General features: G+C 38.8%; 2 non-coding genes across 2 annotated transcripts; both read right to left on the minus strand.

Moving 5' to 3' along the window:
* Positions 1–17492: 17492 nt before the first annotated feature.
* On the minus strand, positions 17493–17611 carry LOC145677629 (5S ribosomal RNA). Its single transcript, XR_014129904.1, has one exon. It is a non-coding gene; the product is annotated as a 5S ribosomal RNA (ribosomal RNA).
* Positions 17612–17788: 177 nt separating this feature from the next.
* Positions 17789–17907, minus strand: LOC145677634 (5S ribosomal RNA). The gene has a single exon (XR_014129908.1). It is a non-coding gene; the product is annotated as a 5S ribosomal RNA (ribosomal RNA).
* Between the last annotated feature and the right edge of the window lie 7216 nt (positions 17908–25123).

The following is a 25123-nucleotide window of genomic DNA, read 5'->3' on the forward strand; positions in this document are numbered from 1 at the left end:
AATATATATATATATATATATATATATCTAAACATACATATTCAATGATATAGTAAGAGGTTAGCAGCACTGATAGAACTGCAGAAAGTACAAAACCGTTAATAAGAAAGAGAGAGAGATGGTGGCCGCTTTTGTGCTTTTCATTGGCTAATTCCGAATTGCGCGCGAATACGTACGAGATTTCTTTCTTTTTCCTCTTCGCAGCCCAGATGTTGCCAATTAGAAGTTTTTAGTACTACATTTGTATGAAAATGTTGCCTTTAAGAAATGTGGTTTGCATACAGAGAAAAGAGCAAAATGAATATTTACCTTAGTGGGCATGAAAAAAGACGAAACATTTTGCAAGATGGACACACGAACTTCCTTAATGCAGGCGTTCAGTACATTATTGTAAAGAAAAAAACACTAAAAAGAATTACTTCAATATCCCTAGCAACATTCAACAATTCATAGAGAAAAATCTTTATTTTGAGAACAATGGAAAACTATGTAATTGTAGATAACTACTAAATTTAATGATTAAGGAAAACGTTTAGGCCCGGCCCTTCAGAAAGAAAGTGCACAGAATATTCTCTCATGGAAGCAATTGCAAAATCAACATTTTGTTTGCAGTTATAATTAGAGGATCTATATACAGGGTGTTCGAAAAAGAATGTATCCTCTTGAAAGAAAATATTCTCTGGGCCCCTAATCCTTTATATACCGAAAGGAAGTTTGTATAGCATTTTTTCTTACCTTCGTTAGAAGAATTGAAAGTGACTACTATCGTGACACGGGAGATATTTAATCGATAGTCGAATTACTCACATACTCGAATGAACACGTCTCTTGTAAGGAGAGGAAAGGCTTCTGTGATCCGCTATCGCAGCTGTGTCATATCTGCAGAGAATGTTAGGACACAAACGTGATCTTTGAGAGCCTCGTGAAAAGAAGTCGCATAGTATCATGTGTGGAGACATCGGGGCCATCTGAAGAACGCTTCATCATTAGGACCAAGGGCGAGTTACGAAACACTCTGGGATATATTTATTAACATAACTTCTCGTCATTCTGCAAGTGTGGTGGAGCTCCATCCTATTGGAAAAGGAAACCTCGGGAGCCCTCTTCATGTGTAGGTATCGTTCACATCTGAAGCATGTGAAGATAGATTACTGTACTATCGTGTACCTAAAATCATTTTCTACGAATACGAACATGTCTACACTGAAGGCAGTGCAGCTCTTTTTCTCTTTTTTTTGGTCATGTATTGTAACGCGGGGCAATGCACACAATAACATGTAATGTTGTGTATCATCATAAAGGGCCAGGGCGATGATTGGATCTTGATGGACGTGGAGAACTGATAGGTGATGTGAGTGGTATTGTGATCTATGGTTGTATGTTTACTGATGAATGCATAAGGAGAGGTGAAGGGGTTGCCTTTTTTTTTATGTCGATCGGGAGGGAAGCGATTGGGAAACTTTTGACTTTGTTTTTCAACCGAATATATTGATTGAATAGGTCGCCGACAATTTTACGGGGCGTCACGTCGTTGCCTTTTTCATGTCGATCGCGAGCGAAGCGAGCGTTTTTTTTTTTTTTTTTTTTTTTTTTTTTTTTTTTTTTACCGACAATATGTATTGAATCGGTTGCCAACACCTTTAGGGGCGCGTCACGTCCTTCTTTCTGTGCTGATCGCGAGCGAAGCGAGCGCGAAATTTTTGACTTTTTTTTTTTTTTTTTTTTTTTTTTTTACCCACAATATTTATTCAATCGGTCGCCAACACTTTTAGGGGTGCGTCACGTCCTCTTTTCTCTGCTGATCGCGAGCGAAGCGAGCGCGAAATTTTGACCTTTTTTTCTCTTTTTAATTCTTTTTTTTCTTTAAGAAAAAATATTGATTTCATAGGTCGCGAACATTTTTACGGGATGCAACATCGTTTATTTGTTTTTCCAACCGTCTTTCTGTCTTGAGCCCCCGCCAAGTTAACTTTATGGTGGACAAAAACTATGTGCGGTGGGTTACCGCGGGGTTCTCCCGTTTCCTCCCACTTTCTTCATTCCACCACCATTTCAATCATTTCTCATAATCAGCGCCTCTTTTAGCCTAAGCGGCATAACGTGGGACGTAAAACAAAGATTTCCTTTAGTTGCTTTCTGTCTTGATTACGAGCGCGAAATTTTTTACTTTTTTTTTCTTTCTTTTGATATTATTCATTTAATAGGACGGCAACACCTTTACGGGCCGCCGCGTCGTCGTTTACACTTCTTCAGCCCATATTCTTTCTGCTTGTTCGTTTTCCGGCATCTTGTTATCACCGCCCGCGGCAATGCCTATGTCTTTCATCGCTTTTTGAAGCAAATCTTTAATAAATATGCACTCTCACATTTGTACTAATATGCATACCACAGTGGATAGACTGTAACTAGGAAAGCAGAAGCCTGCATATCATATTATTTAACAGTTGAAAGTGAACTGTCATTTTAAGTTTGATTTTGATCAGATGAGTGCAGTTCAACTCGTCGACAATTGTGAAGATTCTCGAGGTTAGGGACCATCCATTTTGTGCTTTGTAATGAAAATGGCTGCAGCCAAACTTCTCTGATCTGAATGAAACTTGGCATGATGATACATCTTGACCTGCTCTACAAGTTTATTTAGTATTTTCCGTTGCGCAGGCTTTTGCTTCTCCAGGTTCTCCCATGGAACTGAGAAACGTATTCAGTCGAACTTCTGCGGTAAGTCAGTATATCATCCTGAGAAGTTTGATCGAGATAGCAGAGGTTCGACTATTCGTTTTTCAATTCCATGTGATATTACAACACGGTGAACTAAATTTATATAGAAACACTTTGATTTTGTTTTGTTTTTTGCTAGCATTAAACTGAGAAAATGTTATTCAATAGACAGAGAACACCACTCAAAGAAAAGTACATCATAAGAATATATATATGGTTGCTGTGGTTCTCGGTTTAATTTGCTAGTTAAGAAACTTGCTCTAAATAAGTACATCTTACAGGTGAAAAACTAAGCCAGGCGATAGAATTAAATATAAAGTTATACACTTTTATTTTACGTTTACTAGTGTTGGGTTACTACTGTAAAATAAGTCAGTATATATGAAAGATAACTGTATTAGGTACTATTTTCCACCGGCGGTGTATTCTTGCATAGTGTACTTAATGTTTACAAGCGGGGCGCTACTAGTATGGATGCATGACAAGTGCTATTGAAACTCGAAAACTAACTGGTTTCCACTACCCTTGCTTATACGTATACCCGCGTCGCCTTCGCTCCTGTTCACTTTGGACGCACATTCTTGCTATCGCTCAGGCCCCCAGCTTTCTCCTGTTTTGGCTCCCTTAAATAGTATTCGTGCTTTTTATTGGCCACCTGGCAAAGCACTTGTAATGATTTTACACCAGTAACTCTAAAATACATGTGTATTACTTTATTTAATTCTGTCGTCTGCAGAATTTTTTTTTTTTTCGTACAAATATGCCTTTTCATGCAGAACACTGAATTTTGCCTGTAAATTTTTGAGAATATGCTGTGACGAAACTTGAGCACCGTTCTTCTTTTCTTTCTTATCACGAGTCTTCTTTAGCCTAATGAGCACAATCATCACACGATAACGACTATTCTTTTCATTTAACTTGTAAACAAGTTGAACTAATAATAATAATTGATGTACAAAGGAGAAGTGTCCTACATATTTGAGGTAAAAAATAAAATAAATATACTTCTACTTCATCCGTGTTTACAAAGTTAAATGTTATCGATTTACAAAAAATGGTCACCTATCCACACACTGACCAGGCTCGACACTGCTTGACCATACATATTAAAACATCGGTCCCACTGAATACACAAGTAGTAAGCACATTCACATAAAAATAATTAGGATTACAGTATATAAAATGCGTTAATTAAAATAGCAAATGCCTTACCTTATCACAGGCGATCCAAAGCCACTGCACATCATCTGCTACGCACACTATATTCCTCCAATATTTCACTCACTTCCTATATCACGCAACAGAAAATATTAATAAAATTCACTTAGCAACATTTTCATTTTTAATCAACAATACGTATAACAATTAAGAATAAAATTAATTGTGAGCACATTGTTATAATTAGAATACTGTTTTTATTCGTTTACAAATATGGGATTAATATAGAGCTGGCAGCAACAATATATACAACTCATCCTGTATGTATCGTAAATCCTAACTTGAGAAGACATCTCTGACGCAAACAATGAGACAAGAAATCAAATACTATATCCGACACATTTGGGGTTTATTGAACTTCAATGTTGGAAGATACCACCTTGTCGGTAGTACAAATGTAATATCCTTACAACACGCGGAACTTTTGCCAGGCATATCTAGGAATTTGGGAAGATTAATTGATATCCTTAATGTGCAATGTATGATTATGACGCATTGTTATGTACACGCAGACGGAACCAGGACAATCTATAGATGACATTTGCACTGTGTTTGGACAATTTGTTCGCAGAAAATAACCGTTTTTGTCTATGAATACTTGAGAACATGGAAGGTATGAGATATACATTTTATGCGCAAATATTATAATACAAATCATTGTTAGTTTGGTGGATGCGTGAAAGAAAGAAAAGGAGTAGATTTTTGCAGACGTCCGGATATAAAGCGAGAACTGAGAATACGCATCTATAACATCTATTTTCTTTGTGTTAATGATATCGATGAACTAAACGGGGAAACTAAAATACAACTGTTTGCAGTATAATTCGAAGTATAGTCAAGTGCAGAGGCGTACTCACGGGGTGTCCACCGGGTGCGGACTCCTCGCAAAAGTTCCTAAGTGAACATACATTTGCAGACTTTCTCATTAAATGTAGTTATTAACAGGGAAAATATTGATGTATCATCAATATAAATCTGATCTTACACTTCATCTGTACTCTGTCTGTATCATGTTTTTGTGAAAAAGTAAGTGGAATATTTATCGTGTTTTCGAATGCAGAATAATAGTATATAGACATAGTGGCTTGTAGTATTGGAACCTTGCCCCCCGAAGCTTGGATCCCTTAGAAGAAAAAAAAATGCATGCGCGCCTGGTGAAATGGTTAACGAATTCAGTTCACTCGATGAATCGACAGATAGTAATACACATTTCGACAGATCGACAGCATTCGACAGATACAGACATATGAAAGTAGCACAAGAATTAGGCGAAAGTCCGTGCGTTTCCTCAATTCACGTAGGAAACAACAGAAAATATCAACTACCATAAAATAATCCGTATATATATTTAATTTATTTGGAATAAAATAAATATAGAAACAACCTGTTCATACATAACTACGGTAAGTGCGTTAATTGCTAACGTAAGAACAAATATGAAACAAGGCACAAAATAAAAAAGAAAAATAAAGTTAAAGGGAATAAATATTTAGGCTTGATTGTCATTCGTATTAAGAAGCTGGGTAATAAAATGTTAAAATCTACAGAAAATTATGAAATTAAATCAGGATTTGAAATAAAAGTCTATACATTGGAAGTAGGCCAGGGAGTTTGCAAGGCAGATGTGTGCGACACGCGTTACTTTATAGATTCCCTTCATTGAACTATAGTAAGCAGTACGAAGATGGTACTTTGCGTATAATCACAGGAAGGATTGAAGTTAATTACCATGGTAATATAATTATTTATTGATAAGTATTTCCATGTTAAATTATGAAAATTATAAGCACAAGGAGGGTGAAAAAGTAGTGTGACCGACTTAGCAATGACTGAAACATAAAATAGAAAAGCGAATAAAAACAAATGCCTTTTGAGTTATGTGGAATAAAGTTTCTTCTAGCCAGTAAGGAAGAATAGGATCTGGTGCATTCATTGAATACCTGAAAAAAATCGTTTATCAAAATAGAAGGAAACACACTTATCGTTGTGGCAACTACGAACTTCTGTTTACCTCAGCCCGCCTCAGCAAGTGCTTTCTATCCGGTCCGCGCTCCGTAACCAAACTCAACGCTGCCTGCTAGCGAAAATTTCATTCTTCAGTATCGTTGAGTTTATTGCAGAAAGCAATGGCAGATACGGCATCAGCACCTGCAGCCCCGGCACAGGCTTCTCCTAAGAAGTCTGCAAAGCCTAAGAAACCAAAAACAACACCTTCTCATCCAAGAACATCAGAAATGGTGAACAACGCCATCAAGAATTTGAAGGAAAGGGGAGGAAGTTCACTGCAAGCTATTAAGAAATACATCTCTCAGAACTACAAAGTGGATGCCGAGAAGCTTGCTCCATTTATCAAGAAATACTTGAGAAGTGCAGTTGCTTCTGGGTCTTTGGTTCAGACCAAGGGAAAAGGTGCATCTGGATCGTTTAAGCTTAGTGCTTCATCGCTGAAGGAGAAGCCTGAAGGTGGATCTTCAACCAAGGCGAAACGATCAGCATCAAAGGAGAAGAAGCCTGCGAAAAAGCCAGCAGCTAAACGTCCCAAGAAGACTGGTGAAAAGAAAAAGGCTGCTGCTCCCAAACCTAAGAAATCACCATCTAAAGTGAAGAAGGCAAAAACTCCCAAGAAGCCAAAGGCCCCGAAGCCAAAGAAGGCTACAGCAAAACCGAAAAGTGCTAAGAAGGCTGCACCAAAGAAGAAGTAAATGTGTCAGTAAATCATCTGACATTTTAAAACGGCTCTTTTTAGAGCCATCAAATACTTTGAGAAGAGTAAAATTGTGCTTTTCCTATCATTATCACATGTTCATTCATAGCAATGTATAGTATACACGCAAGGGACTTTGAGTTTTCTTTTTAACCGAAGCACTTCTTGATGTAAGTGCTTTATAACAGAGGGGAATTGAGGGTGGGGAAAGAAAGCTTTCACGGGTGTCAAGAATGGTGTACTCGAAAAAAAATGGGGAACACATTACGTAATGTCAATTTGTGATCACTTACTTTTTCCTTGTTCCTATCTTCAAGTAGCGAAACAGTACAGAAAACGCACTTAATGCATTTGTTAGAAAAACTTTTGCAGGCTGACTGGGTTCGATTCTCGGTGGGAGCTCAAATGTTTCGCATTGCACGTTAATAAGTAGGTCCACGTTTGAAACAGCCTTGCTGCTGAAAGGGACACTAAACTAAAATCAACTCTTTTCAAGGCTGGGGTGAAAGAAATGTTCGAACTTATTACAACTCGTGAAAGTGAAGTAGACTATGTTTCAATTTAACGTCGTACTATTATGATTTTTATGATAAAGGAGACGGGTGATTACGCCTAATGAATGATGGAAATACTGGTGTAATGAGAAAGTGTTAGGAAAAGGGAACACGCTAATAACCACGGATACCGTCTTATAATTCGTAATATTGCTATAAAGAAAAATAGTAACACCAGCAGAAATGTAGGTGTACAATTGAACTGATGTTAAGTACAAACAGACACTTAAAGAAAGTTTAGTTTAACGTTTGCATTCAACAGCAGCGACCTCTGACAAAATAATATTACTTTTGCTACCTTGGAAGAAGTACATATTTCGCCTGCGAGTTCTATCAGATTAATAACGTTGAGAAGGGCAAACAGTGGTTGAATCGAAGTTAAGTTATGCAACATATGGCAAAATCGAACCCTTGACCACATAAAACGAAGATAATCAATCGGTAAACATAGGGGAAAACTAAAGAATATACTTGAAAGATAGGATGATATACGAAACGACAGGAAAACGAAGGTAGATGTATTAACTATGCAACATACGGCGTGAGAATTTAAAAAAAAAAGATAACAAGTATGGACAAGATCCTTGTTAGGATAACAGCATCTCTAAGTAGTGTATTGGTCCTAAAAAGGACCGTTTTTGAACTCAGTGCCAGAACTTCAAACTTAAGCACGTTCCCCACGGATGCGGCGAGCAAGCTGAATGTCCTTAGGCATGATTGTGACTCTCTTTGCGTGAATAGCACACAAGTTGGTGTCTTCGAAAAGCCCTACAAGGTAAGCTTCACTTGCCTCCTGTAAAGCCATGACAGCTGAGCTTTGGAAGCGAAGATCTGTCTTGAAATCTTGTGCAATTTCTCGGACGAGTCGTTGGAAGGGCAGCTTGCGGATGAGCAATTCAGTGCTCTTCTGGTAACGACGAATTTCTCGGAGAGCCACAGTACCAGGCCTGTAACGATGGGGCTTTTTCACTCCACCGGTAGCTGGAGCACTCTTTCTTGCAGCTTTGGTGGCAAGCTGCTTTCGAGGAGCTTTGCCTCCAGTAGATTTCCTAGCTGTCTGCTTGGTACGTGCCATTGCAACTGTCACGACTTGTTTCAAATAATTGCGCGCTGAATGAAGTCAAGTTATATAAAGAGCAAAACCGTTAAATCAAGCTATTTCTCATTGGATAAAGTCAGTCGAAAAGGACAGTTCTCATTGGCTTAGACACGTTTTGTGTTTTTCCTCCGTGCTTTCCCTGCATGATCGAAGGAACAAAACCACGAGTCTTGGGCTGCTTGGGCTTGTATTTCTCGTGTGTGGTGAGCGAAGCAGTAACATATCGAAATGACAGGACGTGGAAAAGGAGGCAAGGGTCTTGGCAAAGGAGGTGCCAAGCGCCACCGTAAAGTTCTTCGTGACAACATCCAGGGTATCACCAAACCCGCTATTAGGCGTCTTGCTCGCCGTGGTGGTGTGAAGCGTATCTCTGGTCTCATTTATGAAGAGACCCGAGGAGTATTGAAAGTATTCCTGGAGAACGTAATCAGAGATGCTGTTACATACACAGAACACGCCAAGAGGAAGACAGTGACAGCTATGGATGTTGTGTATGCCTTGAAGAGGCAAGGAAGAACCCTGTACGGTTTCGGAGGTTAAGTTGGGGTTCCTCCTATTTTGGATATAAAATTGGCATAAACGGCTCTTTTCAGAGCCAACAAATTTATATAAAGGGAAAGATTTACTTTGTGCGATTTTCTGTTAGATTATAAGAATTCGTGTAACTACATTAAAGCCTTTTGATGCACACTAAATTACAGACGTAGAGAGATTAATTTGAGAAAATCATACGTTTTTTTTTACATTATGTACGTTCATGTATACGTATTCATATCATGTAGCAGTATTAATGCTGGAGAAGGGGTTCTGGTTGGAAATTGGCGATTTGTTGGAAGTAGCGAGCATGAGAGATGCGAAACGCAAGTCGGAATTTCTGTTCTGACAGTAGGATGTACGTATAGAGGCTTATACAACTTCTATACTGTGCTGTGAGGGGCGAATAATGCGTTAGAAACCTGAATCTTGTCCTTTATCTTGTTTACGTGGTCTTGGGTTCGATTTCTTTCTTTTGCGGTAGTGTCTATTGTGATTTACATGTAAATTAATGACACTTCGTAGCGGGTTACTAAAATAAAGAGTAATACAAATATGAGATGTAGGTTAATGCATTGTATACTTCACATTATTTACTAAAGAAAGGCAGTAGTTACAAGAAACCTAGGCTCGCTCGTTGGGCACAGTAGCAAATGAGTTCTGAGATCAGAGAATAAGAGTAGTTGCGTATTACAAACCATATACATATAACACATATCACACAAATATGAATATCGACCTTGCAAAGAATAAATCGTACTTAAGTGTGCATTTAATGTCATTACTATGTTGCAAAAGAAATTTAGGAAAGTTTTCTGATCCGCTCTGTTCATGATGTCATTGGGGCATAGTAATGAACAATAATAAATGTCGAGAACATATTGAACAGAGTAATTTCAGCCAAGCCAACGCAAGAGAGAAACATGAGTGCTTTAAGAATGTTGGAAATTCCTTTGTCTAGCATGAAGTACATGAGAATATGTGGTATGAGGTTTTCTTCCATTGCTGAGAATCTGGGCTCGACTGTCCTGTCCTCTGGGTAATATGAGCCCGATGTACGCAAATATCAAAAAAATGTAGCTAGCGACAATACAAAAGGTAATGATCTTATAATTAATAATGTAGTGGGAACTAAGCACATCGCTGTTTGGAGTATTCTAAAGTTAGTGTGACTTCCTATGGGCTTCAATTACGATCGACGACTACACATATACTAATTAATCGAATAGCAGCGAGAATTTCGAATGAAACTAAGCAACTATCTCAGACACTTTTGATGAGTCTGTATATCGAAAACAATTCATTTCAATCGTAAATCTCCTCTATAAAGGGGTTTGTGGCCCTCATAAGGGCCGATTTGTATGAGATATAGGTCTTACATTTATGCCTTCTTCTCAGTTTTCTTGGGCAGAAGTACAGCTTGAATGTTGGGCAAAACACCACCCTGAGCGATTGTAACTCCAGACAACAACTTGTTTAATTCCTCGTCGTTACGGATAGCTAACTGCAGATGACGTGGAATAATCCTAGTCTTCTTGTTGTCACGAGCAGCGTTGCCTGCCAACTCAAGAACTTCAGCTGCCAGGTATTCCATGACTGCAGCCAAATACACGGGAGCGCCAGCACCAACTCGTTCGGCATAGTTACCCTTTCGCAAAAGACGATGGATTCTGCCTACTGGGAATTGAAGGCCAGCCCTGCTGGAGCGGGACTTGCTCTTTCCCTTGACTTTTCCACCTTTGCCGCGACCAGACATTGTTCAATATTCTTTCGTAATAAGATGAGAGGAAAAATTGCGGCCTCCCATGAATCAAGTCAGTTTTGTTACTACTTCAAGCGTGCACCCGAGTGCATCAAATGAAAAGCAAGGCAGTTGGCGCGAATTGAAACACGTACTGTAATTTAAATGAAGTCGATAAACACTCTTTCAGTACATCATAATAAGAGCTGAGTTTAGAGGAGAAGGGACCTATATCGCTGCTCTTCAATTTAGGCGCCAAAATTGGTAAAACAAAGAAAACACATCAAAATAAAGATTTTCTTCATCGATTTTTCGCTTCGGCAACACGCACGTTAAACTCACAAGGAACTCCCAGTGGAAATCCGGCTTTCACAGCAAAAATAACAGAAATTCTTCAAAATTCTGATCTCTGCCAGGCATTCTCACCCCCAGGGGGGCTTGCCACTCAAGATAGCACTGAAAATTCAACGGCTCAACTAAACCAAATGTCAAAGCCCTTGAAACCGACAGCCTTGGCCAATACTTCACTGAATCCACAATTCACTACGCTAGGCTATATACCGCACACAATGGAAAATCAACCTCATCACCTGTCAACGACTACAGACGCTGCAGCACGTCATCAGAAGCTTCAGGAGGAATATCCTGCACTTCCTAATCAAGACACCACCTCGGAATATTCAGCAGCATCCTCATCAGAACATGAGATGGAAACTGACGCACAGGCGGCTGGGCCATTTAAACTCCCAAAACCTAAACGCACCTGCAAGCGAAGAAAAGCTGCAACCAACTGCAATATAAACTCTATGGTTGAATTTCAAAATGATAACAAATTTAGTCCATTAGCCAATATGAACGACTCATCTTCAGTGAACGCACAGATTGCAGAAACTGGAAACTCATCTAGCACCACTCATTTATCAAACAGTCAAGATTCTTCATCCTCATCACAAACGTCTCGCAAATCTCCGCCATCCTCGATGCCAAAAGGGATCTATGTATATGATATCGACAAGAAATTTACTTTCACTTCCACCATCATCAGCAGTTGTCAGCAACCACCAACATTATACCAGGCTAAAGACTTTGTCAAGTTCACCTGCAAAACAGCAGCAGATTACGAGAAGATTATAGCTTACTGCAAAACGGCTCATAAAGATTATGCTTTAGAAACCAGGAAGCAAGAGCAACCTACGAAAGTAGTAATCCGACAGCTCCCAGTGGACACAGATCCTAACGACATTAAGCAAGACTTACAAAATCAAAAATTCTCCGTTCAGAAGGTTACACAGATGATGGGCAGGAGCAAAATTGATCAAAAACGTATTCCACTTCCACTTTTTCTAGTGTCTCTAGATAAAACATCATATACTTCTAACATCTACAACTGTAAATATATACTGTATTATAGAATCCATGTTGAAGCCTACAAACCACAAGAGTATCTTCAATGCTTCCGTTGCCAGCGACTTGGACACGCTCAACAATCATGTCATGCTACTCCGCGATGTCTCAAGTGCAAAGAAAATCACTTAACATCAGAGTGCTCAAAAAAGGACAGGTCAACTGCAGCATACTGCTGGAATTGCGGAGGAGATCATCCCGCCAACTATCGTGGCTGCATAGCCTTCCAGAAAGAAAAAGAACGCAGAACCAAAGCTAAAACCACATCTTCCACGGAAGCAAACGCAAACGCTTCTGATCCATCCACTTCATCAACTCCAGCCATTCCATCTACATCAACCTCGACAACTTCACAGAAAACCACGCAGCCTACCTATGCTCAGAGAGTCACTCCATCAAAGCAAACAACTACCTCATCCACTTCTACAGCATCTGTTGGAGACTTCGCTTCATCATTCAAAGAAATCCTGGATTTATTCCGTGGTCTAAACATCAGTCGCATTCTGGACCAGTTGAAAAAGGGCCTTCAGAAATTCAAGACAGCTCCTGATGTCATTACTAAATTCACTATAATCATGGACACCATAATGGACATCTTTGATGATGGCACAAAATAAAACACACCGCCAACTCAACATGATCTTCTGGAATGCAGAAGGAATTAACAGACAACGCCACGACTTTCAACACTTTCTACAGGAACGTCACATCGACATCGCCCTTATTTCGGAAACGCATCTCAAACCCTGCACTCAGTTTAAGATTAGAAACTATAACGTCATCAGGAACGACCGTCTGCACACACCAAAAGGAGGAACAGCCATCATAATAAAACGAGACCTACCATACAATTTGTTACAACTGCCGGCACTACATTCTCTAGAAGCAACAGGAATTACTTTATTAGCATCAAACGCCAACCTTCATATCATCTCAGTCTACAAAAGACCAACCACGCCTCTTGATCCTAATGACTTCATCACACTTCATCGTCTTGGACCACATATCATCATCGCAGGAGACATTAATGCCAAGCATCCCCGTTGGAACTCCAGGAGAACCAATCGTGCAGGCAACACATTAGAAGCTGCACTACCCAATCTTCGCCTCACTCCCTTGGCTCCACTAGAACCGACCTTTTTTCCTCGCAATGGTGCACCACCGGACATACTGGACATGATGCTCTACGATAATGTGACCGTCTTACCGCCACTAGAGTCAGTCAACGCACTTGATTCGGATCACAATCCAGTTTATGTACAATTCAATCATCTCCATACAGTTCAGCAATTCAGACCACCCACCACCAAATCAACGGACTGGGACGCCTACCGTCGCCTGCTCACTCAGCTCGTCAATTTACGGTCACCGTTATCGACATCAGCTGAAATAGATGCAACAATAGCTTCCTTCACAGCACACATCAACAGTGCTCTCAAACTGTCAACTACAACCTGCACAAACGAAGATAAGCCTACCTCAGGAGTGGAAGCCAGAACATCATTCCTCATCTTCCTAAAACGCTGGGCTAGGAAAAGATGGCAAACCACACGACAACTGCCATACAAACATCTGTACAACAAACTGAAGACACGTATCACCAAGCGCCTTCAACGTATCAACATCCAAACATGGGAACGAAAAGTAGCCTCACTTTCACCAGGAGGCAGAGAATTCTGGAAACTGGCTCATTCTCTTAGTAAAAAAAGTATCTCCACAAATCTTCCGCTACAATCACCCAATGGACTACTATTTGATCCTGCAGATAAAGCTGAAGCCTTCGCCGATGCTCTCGAACTTCAGTTTCAACCTCATCATGATCTGTATGACGACCACACCATACAACAAGTACATCGACTCAACAGACAAGATCTTCCGCATCAACCTATAGAAGCTGAGCAATACACTACTCCAGCTGAGGTCAGTCGAATACTTCGATCCCTGAATCCCAATAAGGCCGCCGGACCAGATGGCATTCCATCAGCTGCGCTAAAACATGCACCAAGAATAGTTGCTGTCCAACTCAGTCGCATCTTCAATGCAATGCTTGAGACAGGTCATTTTCCACCTGCTTGGAAAGAAGCTCACATCATCATGCTTCCAAAGCCAGGAAAGGATCCTAAATTCCTACAACATTACCGGCCTATCAGTTTGTTATCAAATTTAAGCAAAATCATTGAACGAGTTCTACACAATCGTCTGCAGCGTCATGTTCACGAACATTCTCTGTTACCAGAACATCAATTTGGTTTCAAACCCGGCTACAGTACTACAGCCCAGCTACTTCGAATAGTCGAAAGAATCACATACAACTTCAATGACAAGGCCCACACCTTAGGACTATTTTTAGACGTGGAAAAAGCTTTCGACAAAGTTTGGCATCCTGGACTACTGTATAAACTCCGCCTTCAGCAACTTCCATCATCATATCTACATCTCCTGGACTCCTATCTTCAAGATCGAACCTTCAAAGTCAAATTTACTTCCACCATCTCCACCTCACGATCAATCACCGCCGGCGTACCGCAAGGCTCCTGCCTTGCTCCCATATTATATAATCTTTACACAGCAGATATCCCAACCACTGGACATTCCATGATAGCAACTTTCGCTGATGACACGGCCATCTTCACATACAGCCGCAACATCCGTTATGCAGAAATCTGGTTACAGCGACATCTCGATCTTCTCACCGACTGGATGATGAAATGGAGAATCAAAATCAACGCCACCAAAACAGAACTTGTGCACTTTTCACGTGGCCACATGCAACACCAGCTCAACATATTCTTCAATCACCAGCGCATAATACCTCAACCAGGTGTCAAATACTTGGGTTTATACCTTGACAGGAAACTCACCTTTAAGTCACATCTCACCACCACAGCTCAAAAAGCTCAGGAACGCTTACTGGCTATATACTGTCTTCTCCACTCTCATCAGCTAAAGTTGTCAACTAGAATCAACTTATACAAGATGTACATACGCTCAGCACTGATCTATGGACATCCAGTTTGGAGCCATGCAGCACAAACACATCGCAGAACGCTTCAGCTAGTGCAAAATAAAGCAGCAAGAATGATCTCTGGCCACGATCGATCCACAAGAATCCAACAACTACATGAGGACCTAGACCTTCCACTGCTTCCAGATTATCTTCAGGAGCTGTCCCGGCAATTCTGGAGAAAACTTCGTCGATCCGATGATCCTATATTACAAGACTTAGGTCAACTCGACCCTCCACGTATCACGTATGCAATGCCTACCTCACCGTAAAAAAAAAAAAAAAAAAAAAAAAAAAAAAAAAAAAAAAAAAAAAAATAAAATAAAAAAAAATAAAAAAAAAAATAATAAAAAAAAAAAAAAAATAAAAAAAAATAAAAACAAAAAGACAAAAAAAAGACAAAAAAAAAAGACAAAAAAAAGACAAAAAAAAGAAAAAAACAATATATATATATTCTATATGCGTCGGCCTCGGTCTCCGACCATTTGGAACTCTAAGACCTACTAAACTATCACGATTTTCTCTTAATACAAATAGGAGGCAAGGGCTCATCCCGAACCCGGTACTCCACACTAATAAAACCCGTCAAATACAACAGCGGAACAGCGGAACAGCTTTCAGTACATCAACTCAAAGGTCGAGGTGGAACCCCCTTTCCCCTCTACCTAGTAACTCTAGTCAAGACACCAACTTCGAATAGTATTTTTGAACTCCAATATTTGGAGTTTTATAAAATAAAAATCGAACCGTTCCGAGCTAGACCTTATATTCAGTGCTACAGATGCCAAAGGCTTGGGCATACCCAATCTTCTTGTTATGCAACTCCACGCTGTGTCAAGTGTGCTGGTGAACATATGACTTATCAATGTACAAGAAAAACTCAAGATGAAGCAGTAAAGTGTCCGAACTGTGGTGGTGGTCACCCCGCCAATTACCCAAGATGTCCAACAATTCATCGTGTTCTATCAAGAAGATCATCTCAAAATAAAGTACCGAAACCTCAGGACTTCCCCCCTCTTCAGAAGGGAACCCCACCTGAATCTACACCCAAGAAGCATCCACAATCTTCCTATGCAGAGAAAGCAAGCTCTTCATCCAAGAATTCACAAACTACATCACCCCCGCCTACTGAAGAATCAGCTGTTAGTTGGCACGACCTATTACAATTATTTCAAGATCTCCAGTTACCAAAACTTCTACAAGCAGTGCAGGAAAGATTTAGTGATATTAAATCAGCTCCAGATGTTTTCACAAAGCTAATTATCTTTTGTGAAATTCTTGAGGAACTTCAAGACTGATGGAATAGCAATTAACATACAGGACCAAAACCCTTTTCAGAGCCACTGTACTGGCTAACTTCCATTGGCCCTTCACCAACAGCCAATCACAGGCAGCCCTCTCCTTAAATCAACCAATCTCTTCCTTCCCCAGCTTTTCCTTCACTTTAACAAAACTCTGGATCTTCAATCAAGACTTCAATGAGCCGGCGTCGGTCTCCGGCCATTATCAGTTCTACGTTGTGCATCTACTCACTTCAAAATCTACTTCAAATGCGAGGCAGGGGACTTCCACTAGTCCCGGAACTCAACCACTCAATCAACCCGTCAATTATAACTTGGCAAACTTGGCAAACTTGGCGGACACATCTAATTTTGCTGAACGAGTGAGTCATCATGCCACCAAAAACTAGCGGAAAGGCTGCAAAGAAGGCTGGTAAAGCCCAAAAGAATATCTCCAAGGGAGATAAGAAGAAGAAGAGGAGGAGGAAGGAGAGCTATGCCATTTACATCTACAAAGTTTTGAAGCAAGTGCATCCTGACACTGGCATATCTAGCAAAGCTATGAGTATCATGAACAGCTTTGTTAATGACATCTTCGAGCGTATTGCTGCTGAAGCTTCTCGTTTGGCCCATTACAATAAGCGGTCAACTATCACCAGCCGGGAAATCCAAACAGCTGTGCGCCTTCTTTTGCCTGGTGAACTTGCCAAGCACGCTGTAAGTGAGGGTACGAAGGCTGTTACCAAGTACACAAGCTCTAAGTAAAAATCTTCTTCAAGATTTTTCATTTCAAACGGTCCTTGTCAGGACCAACACATTATTCGAAAGAGTTAAATCACGAAATTTGCTTCATTCTGTTATGTAGAAACACGTTGAAATCCAATTTCTATATGCTGTTAGTAAAAAAGTAAAGCACATAGCGGAGATGTGTCGTGCTTGTATACGAAAGGCATTTACTCGCCGGAGATCTACACTTAGTCATAATAATTTACTTTTAAAAAGTGGTAATACATTCCGTGTTAAGTATAGTAGTAGGTGCACACGGATCGGAAATCAGGTTATTTTAATGTGCCGTGCAAATAAACAGGCTGTTAGTGTAAGAAATAGTGGGTATAACGCTTAGAATATCGATTAATCGCTATGAAATAATGTTGATAAATTATCTCTTGAAAGTACTATAAAATTAATGTTTCTAGTATTTTCGTACTTGAAGGATAATGAAATTTGAAAAAGAGATGCCAACAGCACCTGGTGTTCCCAGGCGGTCACCCATCCAAGTACTGACCAGGCCCGATGCTGCTTGACTTCGGTGATCGGACGAGAACCGGTATATTCAGCATGGTATGGCCGTTGGCGAATGCATATGGCTTCGAGTGAGTTATTGTAGCTACGTAGGTTTGTCGGTGAATACTCAAAAAGACCAGCGCGTGGAAAGCGTTGCTAATTGTTTTAAGTAATGCATGATTACGAAATTATCGTGGTGAACGATGTGAGAATATTCGTCTTTGTGAAAAACAAAATTAGAAAAAGTATACCAACAGCACCTGGTGTTCCCAGGCGGTCACCCATCCAAGTACTGACCAGGCCCGATGCTGCTTGACTTCGGTGATCGGACGAGAACCGGTATATTCAGCATGGTATGGCCGTTGGCAACTACCTTTTCTTCAATGTCCTGTTAAGGAAGTATGTTTTAAGTAAGAATTGACATTATTAACTATAAAGGCAAGCATATTAACGTCGTTAACATTACTTGGAATATACTAATATTCGAATAAATATTTGAATGTTCGAATGATGAGTGATTCGGATGTTCATAGTGCCACTGTGTCCTATCGAGTTTACTATCACGAACCACGTATGAAATTGTATATAAATAAATAAAAATAAATCCTTTATTAAGTATTGATTACAGGAAAAAGGCAAACTTACATTCTTTAATGTACACAATGAAATGTATGAAAGATATTTTTAAGATATGTTTCACTTACCCTTTATAACGCAAGGTAGTTTTCAGTGTAGCATTCTCTTCAGCTGCGAGATAACGTAAGGCAGATGATCATTCAGTCGTGAAGCACTAAAATGTAATATACATTTTAACTATTATCGATAAGAATTATTTACTGCAGGGATGCAAATAAAGTGAGGCAAATTAGTAAATAAAAACCGATACTGTAACTGATAATATAATTAGTTGTATCTGTATTAGTTGTATATACAGTAATCGCACGATTATCCGCGGAGTTGGATGTTGGCATAATCGCGCATAATCAGCAGTATGAGCAGAAAAGGGAAATGAAATGAAATATTTAGATTTACGTCGCATACTTATACCGGTTACGCTAAAGGAGACGGTGATGATGAGTACTGAATGAAGAAAGTGGGAGGAAACGGGAGAAACCCGAGAAAACCCATGAGCACGGTCTTTATGCACGACAAAGTTCACACGGCACGAGCTGGGATTGAATCAGGGACCCCAAGCACCGGAGGCCAAAAAACGGACAAAAAGTCTTTCGTGCAACTTTCGTTTTCGGTAAAAAGTTTACACATAATTTAGAAAGAGTAGTTTTCTGGTCTTTTTATTTCACAAGTTGGTTCATGTCTATATTTTTTACATGCATAAAAAATTTTTCAACTCCCTTGCTTATTTCCTGTTAAAGACCTCTACCTCTGATTGTATTTTTTGCACATATTCTTATTGTTTTCAGACAACATTTCTAAAAGCGTAATTTATCGTCAGCAAGAAAAGAAAAGGAAAGCCTCGGATAGTGGAATGTGTACTGTATATATATATATATATATATATATATATATATATATATATATACGTATTAGTATATAGTTTTATTTTATACGTCTCCTATTATTACACAATGTGCAGATATTGTCAAAGCGCAAGTAAATATGTATAACTCCCCGTTCTGCACTTAATAACTTGAAAGAAGTTCGGGGAAGGTAGTGTAACAGAAAGTGCAAACAGAAATGAGGGTTTAAAGGCATTTAATATTATTCCGTAGTAGTATGATTTTTTGTAAAAAAAAAAATATATATATATATATATATATATCTAAACATACATATTCAATGATATAGTAAGAGGTTAGCAGCACTGATAGAACTGCAGAAAGTACAAAACCGTTAATAAGAAAGAGAGAGAGATGGTGGCCGCTTTTGTGCTTTTCATTGGCTAATTCCGAATTGCGCGCGAATACGTACGAGATTTCTTTCTTTTTCCTCTTCGCAGCCCAGATGTTGCCAATTAGAAGTTTTTAGTACTACATTTGTATGAAAATGTTGCCTTTAAGAAATGTGGTTTGCATACAGAGAAAAGAGCAAAATGAATATTTACCTTAGTGGGCATGAAAAAAGACGAAACATTTTGCAAGATGGACACACGAACTTCCTTAATGCAGGCGTTCAGTACATTATTGTAAAGAAAAAAACACTAAAAAGAATTACTTCAATATCCCTAGCAACATTCAACAATTCATAGAGAAAAATCTTTATTTTGAGAACAATGGAAAACTATGTAATTGTAGATAACTACTAAATTTAATGATTAAGGAAAACGTTTAGGCCCGGCCCTTCAGAAAGAAAGTGCACAGAATATTCTCTCATGGAAGCAATTGCAAAATCAACATTTTGTTTGCAGTTATAATTAGAGGATCTATATACAGGGTGTTCGAAAAAGAATGTATCCTCTTGAAAGAAAATATTCTCTGGGCCCCTAATCCTTTATATACCGAAAGGAAGTTTGTATAGCATTTTTTCTTACCTTCGTTAGAAGAATTGAAAGTGACTACTATCGTGACACGGGAGATATTTAATCGATAGTCGAATTACTCACATACTCGAATGAACACGTCTCTTGTAAGGAGAGGAAAGGCTTCTGTGATCCGCTATCGCAGCTGTGTCATATCTGCAGAGAATGTTAGGACACAAACGTGATCTTTGAGAGCCTCGTGAAAAGAAGTCGCATAGTATCATGTGTGGAGACATCGGGGCCATCTGAAGAACGCTTCATCATTAGGACCAAGGGCGAGTTACGAAACACTCTGGGATATATTTATTAACATAACTTCTCGTCATTCTGCAAGTGTGGTGGAGCTCCATCCTATTGGAAAAGGAAACCTCGGGAGCCCTCTTCATGTGTAGGTATCGTTCACATCTGAAGCATGTGAAGATAGATTACTGTACTATCGTGTACCTAAAATCATTTTCTACGAATACGAACATGTCTACACTGAAGGCAGTGCAGCTCTTTTTCTCTTTTTTTTGGTCATGTATTGTAACGCGGGGCAATGCACACAATAACATGTAATGTTGTGTATCATCATAAAGGGCCAGGGCGATGATTGGATCTTGATGGACGTGGAGAACTGATAGGTGATGTGAGTGGTATTGTGATCTATGGTTGTATGTTTACTGATGAATGCATAAGGAGAGGTGAAGGGCCTTTTTTTTTATGTCGATCGGGAGGGAAGCGATTGGGAAACTTTTGACTTTGTTTTTCAACCGAATATATTGATTGAATAGGTCGCCGACAATTTTACGGGGCGTCACGTCGTTGCCTTTTTCATGTCGATCGCGAGCGAAGCGAGCGTTTTTTTTTTTTTTTTTTTTTTTTTTTTTTTTTTTTTTACCGACAATATGTATTGAATCGGTTGCCAACACCTTTAGGGGCGCGTCACGTCCTTCTTTCTGTGCTGATCGCGAGCGAAGCGAGCGCGAAATTTTTGACTTTTTTTTTTTTTTTTTTTTTTTTTTTTACCCACAATATTTATTCAATCGGTCGCCAACACTTTTAGGGGTGCGTCACGTCCTCTTTTCTCTGCTGATCGCGAGCGAAGCGAGCGCGAAATTTTGACCTTTTTTTCTCTTTTTAATTCTTTTTTTTCTTTAAGAAAAAATATTGATTTCATAGGTCGCGAACATTTTTACGGGATGCAACATCGTTTATTTGTTTTTCCAACCGTCTTTCTGTCTTGAGCCCCCGCCAAGTTAACTTTATGGTGGACAAAAACTATGTGCGGTGGGTTACCGCGGGGTTCTCCCGTTTCCTCCCACTTTCTTCATTCCACCACCATTTCAATCATTTCTCATAATCAGCGCCTCTTTTAGCCTAAGCGGCATAACGTGGGACGTAAAACAAAGATTTCCTTTAGTTGCTTTCTGTCTTGATTACGAGCGCGAAATTTTTTACTTTTTTTTTCTTTCTTTTGATATTATTCATTTAATAGGACGGCAACACCTTTACGGGCCGCCGCGTCGTCGTTTACACTTCTTCAGCCCATATTCTTTCTGCTTGTTCGTTTTCCGGCATCTTGTTATCACCGCCCGCGGCAATGCCTATGTCTTTCATCGCTTTTTGAAGCAAATCTTTAATAAATATGCACTCTCACATTTGTACTAATATGCATACCACAGTGGATAGACTGTAACTAGGAAAGCAGAAGCCTGCATATCATATTATTTAACAGTTGAAAGTGAACTGTCATTTTAAGTTTGATTTTGATCAGATGAGTGCAGTTCAACTCGTCGACAATTGTGAAGATTCTCGAGGTTAGGGACCATCCATTTTGTGCTTTGTAATGAAAATGGCTGCAGCCAAACTTCTCTGATCTGAATGAAACTTGGCATGATGATACATCTTGACCTGCTCTACAAGTTTATTTAGTATTTTCCGTTGCGCAGGCTTTTGCTTCTCCAGGTTCTCCCATGGAACTGAGAAACGTATTCAGTCGAACTTCTGCGGTAAGTCAGTATATCATCCTGAGAAGTTTGATCGAGATAGCAGAGGTTCGACTATTCGTTTTTCAATTCCATGTGATATTACAACACGGTGAACTAAATTTATATAGAAACACTTTGATTTTGTTTTGTTTTTTGCTAGCATTAAACTGAGAAAATGTTATTCAATAGACAGAGAACACCACTCAAAGAAAAGTACATCATAAGAATATATATATGGTTGCTGTGGTTCTCGGTTTAATTTGCTAGTTAAGAAACTTGCTCTAAATAAGTACATCTTACAGGTGAAAAACTAAGCCAGGCGATAGAATTAAATATAAAGTTATACACTTTTATTTTACGTTTACTAGTGTTGGGTTACTACTGTAAAATAAGTCAGTATATATGAAAGATAACTGTATTAGGTACTATTTTCCACCGGCGGTGTATTCTTGCATAGTGTACTTAATGTTTACAAGCGGGGCGCTACTAGTATGGATGCATGACAAGTGCTATTGAAACTCGAAAACTAACTGGTTTCCACTACCCTTGCTTATACGTATACCCGCGTCGCCTTCGCTCCTGTTCACTTTGGACGCACATTCTTGCTATCGCTCAGGCCCCCAGCTTTCTCCTGTTTTGGCTCCCTTAAATAGTATTCGTGCTTTTTATTGGCCACCTGGCAAAGCACTTGTAATGATTTTACACCAGTAACTCTAAAATACATGTGTATTACTTTATTTAATTCTGTCGTCTGCAGAATTTTTTTTTTTTTCGTACAAATATGCCTTTTCATGCAGAACACTGAATTTTGCCTGTAAATTTTTGAGAATATGCTGTGACGAAACTTGAGCACCGTTCTTCTTTTCTTTCTTATCACGAGTCTTCTTTAGCCTAATGAGCACAATCATCACACGATAACGACTATTCTTTTCATTTAACTTGTAAACAAGTTGAACTAATAATAATAATTGATGTACAAAGGAGAAGTGTCCTACATATTTGAGGTAAAAAATAAAATAAATATACTTCTACTTCATCCGTGTTTACAAAGTTAAATGTTATCGATTTACAAAAAATGGTCACCTATCCACACACTGACCAGGCTCGACACTGCTTGACCATACATATTAAAACATCGGTCCCACTGAATACACAAGTAGTAAGCACATTCACATAAAAATAATTAGGATTACAGTATATAAAATGCGTTAATTAAAATAGCAAATGCCTTACCTTATCACAGGCGATCCAAAGCCACTGCACATCATCTGCTACGCACACTATATTCCTCCAATATTTCACTCACTTCCTATATCACGCAACAGAAAATATTAATAAAATTCACTTAGCAACATTTTCATTTTTAATCAACAATACGTATAACAATTAAGAATAAAATTAATTGTGAGCACATTGTTATAATTAGAATACTGTTTTTATTCGTTTACAAATATGGGATTAATATAGAGCTGGCAGCAACAATATATACAACTCATCCTGTATGTATCGTAAATCCTAACTTGAGAAGACATCTCTGACGCAAACAATGAGACAAGAAATCAAATACTATATCCGACACATTTGGGGTTTATTGAACTTCAATGTTGGAAGATACCACCTTGTCGGTAGTACAAATGTAATATCCTTACAACACGCGGAACTTTTGCCAGGCATATCTAGGAATTTGGGAAGATTAATTGATATCCTTAATGTGCAATGTATGATTATGACGCATTGTTATGTACACGCAGACGGAACCAGGACAATCTATAGATGACATTTGCACTGTGTTTGGACAATTTGTTCGCAGAAAATAACCGTTTTTGTCTATGAATACTTGAGAACATGGAAGGTATGAGATATACATTTTATGCGCAAATATTATAATACAAATCATTGTTAGTTTGGTGGATGCGTGAAAGAAAGAAAAGGAGTAGATTTTTGCAGACGTCCGGATATAAAGCGAGAACTGAGAATACGCATCTATAACATCTATTTTCTTTGTGTTAATGATATCGATGAACTAAACGGGGAAACTAAAATACAACTGTTTGCAGTATAATTCGAAGTATAGTCAAGTGCAGAGGCGTACTCACGGGGTGTCCACCGGGTGCGGACTCCTCGCAAAAGTTCCTAAGTGAACATACATTTGCAGACTTTCTCATTAAATGTAGTTATTAACAGGGAAAATATTGATGTATCATCAATATAAATCTGATCTTACACTTCATCTGTACTCTGTCTGTATCATGTTTTTGTGAAAAAGTAAGTGGAATATTTATCGTGTTTTCGAATGCAGAATAATAGTATATAGACATAGTGGCTTGTAGTATTGGAACCTTGCCCCCCGAAGCTTGGATCCCTTAGAAGAAAAAAAAATGCATGCGCGCCTGGTGAAATGGTTAACGAATTCAGTTCACTCGATGAATCGACAGATAGTAATACACATTTCGACAGATCGACAGCATTCGACAGATACAGACATATGAAAGTAGCACAAGAATTAGGCGAAAGTCCGTGCGTTTCCTCAATTCACGTAGGAAACAACAGAAAATATCAACTACCATAAAATAATCCGTATATATATTTAATTTATTTGGAATAAAATAAATATAGAAACAACCTGTTCATACATAACTACGGTAAGTGCGTTAATTGCTAACGTAAGAACAAATATGAAACAAGGCACAAAATAAAAAAGAAAAATAAAGTTAAAGGGAATAAATATTTAGGCTTGATTGTCATTCGTATTAAGAAGCTGGGTAATAAAATGTTAAAATCTACAGAAAATTATGAAATTAAATCAGGATTTGAAATAAAAGTCTATACATTGGAAGTAGGCCAGGGAGTTTGCAAGGCAGATGTGTGCGACACGCGTTACTTTATAGATTCCCTTCATTGAACTATAGTAAGCAGTACGAAGATGGTACTTTGCGTATAATCACAGGAAGGATTGAAGTTAATTACCATGGTAATATAATTATTTATTGATAAGTATTTCCATGTTAAATTATGAAAATTATAAGCACAAGGAGGGTGAAAAAGTAGTGTGACCGACTTAGCAATGACTGAAACATAAAATAGAAAAGCGAATAAAAACAAATGCCTTTTGAGTTATGTGGAATAAAGTTTCTTCT

This window comes from Thermobia domestica, unplaced genomic scaffold, assembly GCF_964235325.1.
Source record: "Thermobia domestica unplaced genomic scaffold, izTheDome1.hap1.1 HAP1_SCAFFOLD_1134, whole genome shotgun sequence".
Taxonomy (NCBI): Eukaryota; Metazoa; Arthropoda; class Insecta; order Zygentoma; family Lepismatidae; genus Thermobia; species Thermobia domestica.